The sequence below is a fragment of the Triticum aestivum genome, chromosome 3A (genome assembly GCF_018294505.1).
Source record: "Triticum aestivum cultivar Chinese Spring chromosome 3A, IWGSC CS RefSeq v2.1, whole genome shotgun sequence".
Taxonomy (NCBI): Eukaryota; Viridiplantae; Streptophyta; class Magnoliopsida; order Poales; family Poaceae; genus Triticum; species Triticum aestivum.
In genome coordinates, this window is record NC_057800.1 from 724,755,708 (window position 1) to 724,764,900 (window position 9,193).

Here is a 9,193-nt window from a genome sequence, read left to right on the forward strand (position 1 = left end):
ACGAAACAAGATATGTAAAACTGAAGTAATAGATGCAATCACCAAATAGAAACATCACCTTCTTTCTTTTAGTTTGGCGCTGACTGGCTTTGCCTCCAGAAACTTCGTTAGCATCTGCAAATCTGAAAGACCCAAATCGTGCAAAATCCTCACTGTTTCTTGCTTTAAGATTCGCTAGCCTCTCTTCCTCTCGTGCTTCAGCATTGTCTTCGTCTCTTCCTTTTTCCATTTTTTTCCTGAAAAGAAATTTTATAGCACATTAGAATTGACACATTGGATATCAAGTATATAAGCATGTAACTAAAAAATTTAAGGAAAAGGCACACACTTTGGTTGCTGAACTGCAGGAACAAGTGTTCCATCTATATCCATCCTACTACGAGGTATATTTCTAACATCAACACTAAGATCTACATTGGCATCCAGATCAGCAATTGACACAGTAGGTGCATCATGGTGGTCAAAATCTTCATCTCCCACTTCAAACATATCATACAGGTCTCGTGGATGAGGAAAGCTTCTAACAGAATACCAATCTTTATCAAGCTTATCTTGCACATAGTACACTTGGGTTGCTTGAGATGCCAAAATGAAAGGTTCATCAGACTTCAGTAAATGCTTGAAGTTCACACGTGTGACACCAAGATCATCGACTTGAACCCACTTGTCTTGTGCACTGTTGTCAACCCAATCACATTTGAAAAGCACAATACTTCCTTTGTTGTTATAATTTAACTCAAGGATTTCAGTTATCACACCATAATATATTTTATTGCTGACCATAAGATTTTCATTATCTTCGCTTGTGGAAGAAAAAATCTGAGATACAAGAGCAACCCCGCTGCTTTGGGTAGGTCTACCCTGATCATACGAATTTGTGTGGAAATTGTACCCATATATGGTATAGCTATTACACTTCCTTGCAGCTAAGAAGGGCCCGTTAGCTAAAGTTTGAATCTCTTCAGAAATATCTTCACCACTCGCAATTAGTTGTGCCACATGGAGCTTAAACCACTCATGGAATTTCTCATGGTGAATGCGACTAATCTCTAAGTTATTCTCGTGGCCAATCGAAGTTAAATAGACATCATACTTGCTACAGGAGTTAAGTATGCAAATTCAGCAATATGACAAATATCGTTCATAGGCTCAAATGATAGAAATTCTTAGAAATAAAATACCTCAAATATGAATCTATGTTATCATAATTAAACAAAACATATCGATGTGCTTGCAGCCATGACTTGTGATCTAAGGTCACTATATGTTTTCCAGCCAAAAATCGACCCTTGTTGGTAAAAAATGGCATAGTAGATACATTGGTCTCAGGGGCGTCATTTCTGCATTTTCTGTTAAATCTAGTCTCACATCCATGTAAATAACGGGAGCAGAATGTAAGGCTCTCATCAAACACATAGCCCTCTGCAATTGACCCCTCGGGTGGCTCTTGGTACGAACAAACCCCTTTAGCTTCATATTATACCTATATAGTATATAGGTAACATATATCAGATTATTTTGAAGAGTAAGAAACCATATGATACCAAGAAAATGGGTTTATAGGGATGACCTTTCTACTGGGTACATGCTGCTGTACTTTACTGGGCCCCCTAGCCTCACTTGGGTTGGAAGATGAACCATCAAGTGAACCATAAGATCAAAAAATGATGGCAGAAATATGGCCTCAAGAATGCTCAAGGTCTCAGCTATTTCTCCCTCTAGCTTCTCCATGTCACTTATGCTAATGACAGGAGAATATATTTGCTTGAAGAATCTACTAACTCAGACCAAGGCAACACCGACTTCCTTTGGCAATGTGTTCCGAACAGCTAGCAGAAGCAATTGCTGCAAAAGAATGTGATTGTCATGGCTCTTCAGCCCAACGATCTTTTTCTGCTTCACAAGGACATTCCGGCGTATATCAGATGCACAACCATCAGGGAACCTAGCTTCCTTACAAATTTCGCAAAACAGTTTCTTCTTTTCATTGTCCATTGCATAGGGTGCAGCAGGAAAATCAAATTGTTCACCTACTGGGACAAGTTGGAGAGCTTTTCTTATTCCAAGATGCTCTAGATCTCTACGAGAGCTATAATTATGTTTTGATTTTCGATCCATGCATAGAAGTGTGTTAATTATATTTTCACATACATTCTTTTCAATGTGCATTGCATCAAGATTATGAGGCTGCAGCAAGTCTTTCCAGTATCTCAACCTAAACCATATGGATTTTCTTTTCCGAACCATTGGTGGTTCGCCAACCTTGCGCTTCTTGGTGGTTGTTTTTTCGGAAGGGTCCTTTCCAAAAACAGTCTTCATATTTTCAGTGAGGGCAAAAACTTCCTCTCTAGTAAGTGGTACAAGTGTTGTCCCTAATTCCACACCATCAAAGGATTCTTCATCAAATCTGTATTCATGGTTAGGATCAAGAAACCTTCGATGACTCATATAGCAAAATTTCTTGCCTTCCTTCAACCGAAGAGAGCAAGTATGTGAGCCACACAATGGACAGCCAAATTCACCAGAGGTTACAATCCCGGATAGAGTGCATAAGCCTGGGGGGCTGATGTAGTTGACAATACAGCAGCATGCAGGTTGAAGGGTTTACCGGTGGAGGCGTCATAGGTTCTAACACCCTCCTCAAAAAGTGAGTTCAAATCATCAATAAGTGGTTCAAGAAAGACATCTATATCTCCCCCAGGTGACCTTGGACCAGGAATTAGCAAAGAGAGGATGAAATTATGCTGCTTCATGCACAACCAAGGAGGAAGATTCAACGGAATTACTACAACAGGCCAGATACTATAGGATAACTTCATTGTCCTAAATGGATTAAAACCATCAGATACTACAAGCAGACTCATGTTGCGACTATCTTTAGCAAAATCGGGATATTTGCCATCAAAGTCCTTCCAAACAGGTGCATCCGCTATATGCCTTATTAGTCCATCTCTTGTACGTTCTTCAGCATGCCATCTGCAGTCCGCTGCACTCTTTGGGGACACAAAAAGGCGTTGTAGCCTCTTCTTTATTGGAAAATAACGAAGAACCTTCCTTGGGACCTTGTGTACATGTTTCCCATCAAGACTATTCTTTTCAGATTTCCACCGAGAAGTTTTGCATGTAGGACAAATATCCTTATTTGCATGTTCCTTCCAGAACAAAATGCAATCATTCTCACATGCATGAATTTTTATATAACCAAGCTCAAGGCATTTTATCATCTTCTTAGCTTCATAAAAAAATTTGGGTAGCTTTGCTATTGGAAAGGCCTCTTTTAGCAACTCTAGCAGTATGTCAAAACTTTTATCACTCCAACCTCCAAGAGATTTTGCATGGAGTAACCTAACAACGAAACGTAGCTTTGAGAAGGTTGTGCACCCTGGATAAAGCTCCTCCCTATCATCAGCTATGAATTGTCGGAAAGCATCTTCATCTTACTTCTTTTTCTTCTCTAGAAAAGGGTCGACGCCCTCAGGCTCAGCATCCTGGTGACTTGGATCCTCCCCACTACTATCACTAAAATCCCCATTTTGATGTGCTATATCTTGAATCATTTCAAGCATCTCATCATAGTCATCTAGGTCAATCTCCTCTTGAAAATTATCAGGTTGAACCTCATCATGGTTACTCTCGAATGCAAGAGGTGATGATGCCTCCCCATGATATATCCATCTTTTGTACCCACTAATAAACCCATCGCATAACAAGTGCTCATAGACAACACTAGCTTCAAACCAACAATAGTTCAAGCAAATTCTACAAGGACATAGTATAGTGTTCCCTCTTGCTGAATGAGTAAAAGCAAAATCTATGAATTTATCTACCCCATCTATATATGCTTGTGTATTTCTAGCTTTATCCATCAAACTCTTGTCCATTCTTGACCAGTTTCACTAAAATTGCCTAACATGTGAAAGAAAGTTTACTTCTATTAATGAAAAAATCTAGTAACAAATTGCATATCATCAATATCTAGTACCGGCGACAAGAAATACAATACGAAGAAGAAATGCCATCACACAACAGAATATAATTAACCGAAACATGTAATTTCAGAAAATACAAAAACCAAAATAGCAGCAAGAATGTCATATATGTCATAAAAGCATAGCACCTGTTCTGTCCACATCTCCTGTTTCGCAAAGCACAAACAAATATGGTACTACTTTGGGGCATCAACTAAACAAACAGACTTAAATAACTAGCTTTATTTCATCTCAAATTAAATGAACTCCAAAGCTCAATGAAACAACTTAGTCAGGTGTCAACGAATCTAATTAAGCTATGCACTTGTTAATCACCAATGGTCCCTGTTCTTTGATCTGAAGGGCTAATAACAGTAGCAATTTTTGTTCGTAGACAAGCAAAAAGTTCAGTAATAACATTGCACTTGCAGCAGAAGTGTTCTGAAGGGCTACAAATGAACTCCAAAACATCAGTAATAACTTGTTCGTTCAGTAATAATAGTAGCAGTGTTCTGAAGGGCTACAATTGAACTCCAAAACTAGCTTTCTTTCATCCCAAATTAAATGATTCTATTTTTTGCTGTTATTACACCAAAGCAATTAAAAATTGATGTTTTGTTCTAACTGACGGAATAGTTCAGTGCTGCACATTCAGAACAAAAGAAGGCACACAAATTGCTACCATACCTCACCTGTCCAATGAAGTACAGGAGGCAGCGATGTCTAGGGAAAGGATGTTTAGCAGGCAAAGCTGCTCGCTGGAGAGGAGGGCCAACACGTGGTCTGCTGCTTCGGGGGCTTGTGGAGGAGGCGGACCCGTCACTTGATGCTTGGTGAAGCCTGCTCGGGGAGGAAGTGCACGAGCGTAGTACGTAGTTGCTGCGACGAAGCCCTTCCACGGAGGATGGTGTCCGCCGGTGGTGTGGCTTGGCGATGACAATGGTGGCCGACGGGGTGCTCGGAGGTGCCGCTCTGGAGTGGGGTGACCACGGCAGCAGGATGCAGTGGCTCTTGGGACGGCGGAGGGGCGGAATGTCTGCCACGCGTGATGGGGGGCGACGGCGGCAGCGGTTTGCTGGTTGGAGGGCCTCCGCCGGTGGTGGATAGTTGGGGGCGGGGGCGGCTTGCGGTCCAGTGGAGGGCGGATTGGGGTGCGCGGCGGCAGAGGAGTTGCGGTGGTGAGGGGCTACGCCGGCGGTGGGGGCAGGGGAGCTACGCTGGCGCGCGGTGGTCGAGCGCAGAGGCGGCTGCACGGTGCGCGAACTAGCTAGGTTTCGGGGCGGCGGCAGCGGGGGATCTGCTGGATGCAGGGGATTTGGGGGTGGCGTGTTGTGGATCTGGTCGTGGGAGGGCCGGCGCTAGTATTTCTCAATGGGCCAAAATATTCGTCAAGCCGCGCGCTTTTTTTCCTCTCTGACGCGCGCTTATTAGGGCCGTTTTCCTGTTTCGCGCCAAAGACGGTCTCCGGCATGGGCCGGCAAATTATGGGCCGAGATTTTGTTCTCCCGGCAGATTTTGTGCCGTAAAGTGTACCGGCAGTGCAGATGTTGTTGTTATTAAAGTTCTCCCGGCAGTTTTACCGCCCTAACACGTTTCTAGCGGCAGTAACACATGTTCTGGCAGTTAGTTTGCCCTTAAATAGGTTTTTCTCCCGGCAGTTAACTGCCCCCAATCAAGTGTTGTGGTGTAGTGCCCCCTTATGCCGCGCCCCCTATGGCCGGCCTCCTCCCTCTCCCTCCTTTATATACGTGGGCAAGGCACCCCTTGTAGACACAACAATTGTTCCAAGCGGTGTGCGGCGTCTCTCTCCACAGTTTGCTCCTCCGGTCATAGCATCGTAGTGCTTAGGTGAAGCCCTGCGCGGATCACATCACCATCACTGTCATCACGCCGTCGTGCTGACGAAACTCTCCCTCGACCTCTGCTGGATCTAGAGTTCGAGGGACGTCATCGAGTTGAACGTGCGTAGAACTCGGAGGTGTCGTACGTTCGGTACTTGATCGGTTGGATCACGAAGACGTTCGACTACATCAACCGCGTTAGCATAACGCTTCCGCTTTCTGTCTACGAGGGTACATGAACACACTCTCCCCTCTCGTTGCTATGCATCTCCTAGATAGATCTTGCATGATCGTAGGAAATATTTTCAATTACTACGTTCCCCAACACACTCCACCAGGGAGGAACCTGAAGTCTGTACCACCATACTTCACACTTGCCCTCAATACTTTTGGGCTTGAACCGCTCACATTGGTCCAACTCTTCTGGTCCTTACCAATTGGTGAGACATTAAGGAACACCGTGGTGTCCTGTGGCACTGTGCTCTGCCATATGAACTTGGAGTCGTGAAGGTAAGGTAACGTACTCGAGAAACGACATGTTCCCTCCCCATGCACACAAGGTTAATGAGCAACAATTAACATAATACATAAATAGTGTACATGGGTCAACTGATGCAGAGATCAAGGTGACATGATCTAATTCACTGATAGAGTAGAAGTGGGTCAATGGATCATAAAAAATATATGAATGAAAAAGGTCCTTGCACATATCTACATAAGTTCAACAATCGAGATAATACCAAACTCAAATAGAAACTAATTGGGAATACATGCAAATTTTAGGGGGTGGGTTTATTTGTTTTCTAATCCATTTTGTATCTCTTTAACTGATCCATGAATATAAACGTGGGATATTCTTTGGATGTGATGGCACGTGATAAAATTAACTTAATTGCTAAATACAAAGTAACACTCGAGCATTAACACACATTACAATATAGACATATAAGACATGAAATAGAATACTCTCTCCACCTCCGCGATTGGATGCACTCGTTGATTAAATTGACATGGCCACGTAGAAACAAAAACAAATTAAGGAACAAAAACAGTAGCTTCCAACACAAGCTCGGTCCTACGACGAGCCGTGATCCCATACGCTTCACTCATATCAAGCGTCTCCGGGTTCCCACCTTCAGGAAGCTTCCAGTCGAAGTGATAGAGAAGGCTTGCAAGAGCCATTTCGATGTTTGACACTCCAAACATCATACCGGGGCACATTCTCCGTCCAGCGCCATCTGGGAGGAACCTAAAGTCCGTACCACCATAATCAACCTTTTCACCGTCAAACCTCTTGGGCATGAACTCGCTCGCGTTAGTCCAGCTCTTCTCGTCCCTACCGATTGTCGACACATTCACGAATACAGTGGTGCCCTGTGGAATATCATAGCCCATGACCTTTGTTTGCTCAGTGCAAAGCCTCGGCATGAGTAGCGGCACCGGTGGATGCAACCTAAAGGTCTCCTTGATGACCATTTGTAGGTAGTGGAGCCGGCCGTCGATGTCGGCCTCAGTCACCTCGGTCTTGCCATGGAGGACTCGCCGGACTTCGGACTGAGCGGCGGCCATTATGTGTGGGCTCCTCATCAGCTCAGACATTGCCCAGATTGTTGTCGTGGCTGTCGTCTCCGACCCTGCAGCGAAAAGATCCTGGTGACACACACAGAAATATGTGAGACCGAAATATCATGTAGCAAGCAAAATGTGGTAACTAGCACGGTTTAAAATTTCAGTAAAAGTTCGAGTAATTATGGTGGGTAATGGAATATTTGTAACATTCAAATTTTGCACCATACTAACCTAATTTTAAGTACATTAGGCAAAATTCAACGGAATTAATAACATTTTCATCGAAAACCAAAAGATTTTTTGAAATTCCAGTAAGATCCCAAAATAATCTAGTGCCAACTTTATATATATATCAACTATTGCCAAAAAATTGTACTACTGAAATTTTAACGCAAAAACCTAACTGGCGACCGCTCGATGGGAGAGCAATGCATTTCGAACGATTTTCCTGGCAGTTTTAGTTGTATCGGGTGTGAAAGTTTCTTTTGAACAAGATGTCATTTTTTGGGAGGATAGCAGGTTTGAGCCTTCACTCCAGAAAATGCCATGCTCTTATGAAGATACTACCACCGTGACCAACTAAAACTGTCATCAAAATGCCAACCCTCCCAGTGGACGGTCGCCAGATAAGGGGGTCCAATTTTAAACCATGGTCTTGGGTAGCTAGTGGTGACTGGTGACTCACAAAGAGGACGCCGCTGATGTTTTCATTGGTGAGGGCGACGCCGCCAATCCCGCCGTCCATCTGGAACCGGAGCAGAGTAGTGAGTATGTCACCCCTCTGCTCACATCCGGCATCATTGTCGTCCTCGCCCTCCATAGCCGTTCTGTGATCGCTGATCATGGCGTCCATGATGGAGTGGATCCTCCGGTGTACCTCCCACGTCGCCCCGAGAGCCCGGCCACCGATCGCCCGGACGAGGCGCGACGCCGGGAACAGGTCGATGAGGTTAAACCCGGACATGAGGTCCAACACCCTGTCCAGCTCCTCCAGGTACGCGTCCCGCTGCACGCACCTGTCGCCCACGGACGCCCTCATGACCACGTCGTTCATCATTACCTTTAGCATGTCACCGACGTTGACGATGCGACCGGCGCCGGCGACGGACAGCACAAGCCTCGCCGCCTCCTCCTCCCGGACATGGCGGAACTACCGGACGCGCCTCAGGCTCAGCAGCTCCACGGCGCAGAGCTTCCGGAGGGCCTTCCAGTGCCAGCTGTCGTGGCGCGCGAAGGAGATGTCCTCGCCGCCGTAGGTGAAGATGTCTGCCGTGGCATACACGGGGCGGTTCGGCGAAGGCGGCGTCGTGCACCTTCATGACCTCCCTGGCCGCCTCCGCGGAGGAGAGCACGAGCGTCGGGACGTGGCCAAGGCGGAGAAGCATGACGGGGCCGTGCTGACGAGCGAGCCTGTGCATGGCCTGGTACGGAATGGCGCCGAGCAGCAGGTGCATGTGGCCGATCACCGGCAGCACCCATGGGCCGGGAGGCAGGTTCAGGCGGCTAGCAGAGGCTCGCATGTGCTTGAGCTTGACGAGTATGGCCATGATAAGGATGCAGAGCAAAGTGTAGCACACGAGCTGGGTGTGTTGGGTTTCCGCCATTGGACCTACCTCGATCGTGGTCGTATGAGCTGAAGATTCAAGATCCGTTTATATAGGAGAGGACGACAAGGAGTAAACAACGCAAGAGTCCATTGAGTGCAGGCAATGGAACTCCATAGGGAAGAGACTAATTTGCTGGCATTGTTTCTGAGCTTAATCTAAGACATGATGCAGCTACATTGGGACAACAGTTGAACAATGCAAGAATTGA

General features: G+C 45.5%; 1 pseudogene; it reads right to left on the reverse strand.

The window, feature by feature from the left end:
- Positions 1-6,844: 6,844 nt before the first annotated feature.
- LOC123059460 (zealexin A1 synthase-like) lies at positions 6,845-8,982 on the reverse strand (annotated as a pseudogene).
- Between the last annotated feature and the right edge of the window lie 211 nt (positions 8,983-9,193).